General features: G+C 47.0%; 1 long non-coding RNA gene across 1 annotated transcript in view; it reads left to right on the top strand.

Annotated features, from left to right (window-relative positions):
- Positions 1–1,602, top strand: part of LOC114613573 — a 7,447-nt gene extending 5,845 nt beyond the window's left edge. Inside the window, exon 3 of the long non-coding RNA XR_003710202.1 lies at positions 1,368–1,602. This is a non-coding gene — a long non-coding RNA (uncharacterized LOC114613573). The remainder of the gene's footprint in view (positions 1–1,367) is intronic.
- Positions 1,603–1,907: the final 305 nt, after the last annotated feature.

The raw sequence follows: 1,907 nt of genomic DNA, 5'->3' as shown, positions 1-1,907 counted from the left end.
CCTTCCTTCCTTCCTTCCTTCCTTCCTTCCTTCCTTCCTTCCTTCCTCTCTCTCTCTCTCTCTCTCTCTCTCTCTCTCTCTCTCTCTCTCTTTCTTTCTTTCTTTCTTCCTTTTCTTCTTTCTTAATAAGGTCTTGCCATGTAGTCTGAGGTTGTCTTAAACTAGTGATTCTCCTAAATCACTACCACACCAGACCAAACGGTTCCAAGGGGGGAGGGTTATTCAGGAGATAGGGCAAAGGTGGGGGGGGGGGGGGGAGAGAAATAGAAGAAGAAAGTGGAAGAAGAGAAGTAGAGGAATAGAGGCCGGCCATGACCACATGTAGAGAGGGGGAAGGGAACGGGGAGGGGCAAGGGGACAGAGAGAAGCTAGAGGCAAGAGATCAAGAGATTAAGAGAGAGAGGAGGGGGCAAACAGCCCCTTTTATAGTGGGCCAGGCCTACCTGGCTGTTGTCAGGTAACTGTGGGGAGGAGCACACCTGGCTGTTGCCAGGTATCTGTGGAGGTGGAGTTTAGACAGAATACTAACAACAACAATTGGTCTTTAGTCTGTACTTATCATGGGGCTGGTTTTATTGTTAGTTTTACAATCCAGCAACCCTCTGCCTTTAAATAGAATGGGGATTCTGATTGGCTAAACAAAGATAGAGAACATTTGGAAAACAACAAGAACAAGGACATCCCCCCCACACACACACACACGTGAAGGACAGTGGTAGCACACACTTTTTATTCCCATACTCAGAGGGGAGATGTAGGAGGATCTCTGTGAGTGTGAGGCCAGCCTATGGAGTGAGTTCGGGGACAGCCAAGGGTACACAGGAAAACCCTGTCTTAAACAAAAAGACTAGACAAGAGAGGATTAGCTTTGTCAGTTCCTTTTCTTGCAAGGTGTGTAGGAGCAGGGAGGGAGAACAATAGGCAAGTTACTAATTAACACTAGATGACTTGGTAGTTTTGTTTTGATGCACCACTCCCTAGGAAGTCCCAGGCTGGCCTAGATGCCTTATCTGGAATGACAGGTGTTTCCCACTATGCCCAAAAGTTACTTTCCTGTATGCGAGGATTAATTTAAGATAGAGGGAACTTTGATATCACAGCAAATGAAACCGGCCTGTTGGGAGATGGGGCCGTTACTTCTCTATTGCTTATTTCTCCCGTCAGCTGGGCCACCGAGTCTCAGCTTCTTCAGCTTTCTTGTGAATGATTGTACTTTGATTGGAGGTCTTGGCTAGTGGGGACTAGTGCAGGGTCTTAGTCCACAGAGGTGTGAGGTCTTCTCTAATTTTCATCTAACAGGCAGGAAGGAGGTTCAGCCACCATGATGGCGTAGGTTGGATTGTAAAGTAACCTGGGCCTTTCGTTAGCTTCATTTTAGATCAGATGGCATCCTGCTTAGTCACTTTGATCATTTCCCATCGCTGTGGGTCGGAGAAGAGCCCTCAGAAGAATGTTTTCTGATTACACAAGGCCGTGTTTGTCCCCTGGGAGAGCAAGGAATAAGGATAATAGCATCTCTTGGCCAAGCGCTGAAAGCTGTCACTGTAACGTAGCCTGTGGAGGAGCCCAGAGGCTGGCCTTCCATCACAGCTGGGCCTGGAGGAAGAGGTAAGGTCACGCCGTGTAAAGCATCCTCAGAAAGTGTTTGCTTTAAAATGGGATCTGAAGAGATGGTTCAGTAGTTGAGAGCACTTGTCGTTCTTGCAGAGGACCTGTAGTTAATTCCCAGCCCTCACATGGTGCCCCTCACAGCCATTTCTAACCCCAGTTCCAGCAGATTCAACATGCACACACGTGATGTGCTCATATACACAAGCTGGCAAAACATTCATACGCAAAGTAGAACAAGTAAATTCATAGAAACTAAGAATGGGATGTATTGTTAAGTATGGATTACCTGGCATTAA

The sequence above is a fragment of the Grammomys surdaster genome, unplaced genomic scaffold (assembly GCF_004785775.1).
Source record: "Grammomys surdaster isolate TR1022 unplaced genomic scaffold, NIH_TR_1.0 126248, whole genome shotgun sequence".
Taxonomy (NCBI): Eukaryota; Metazoa; Chordata; class Mammalia; order Rodentia; family Muridae; genus Grammomys; species Grammomys surdaster.
This window is presented reverse-complemented; position numbering and strand designations above follow the sequence as displayed.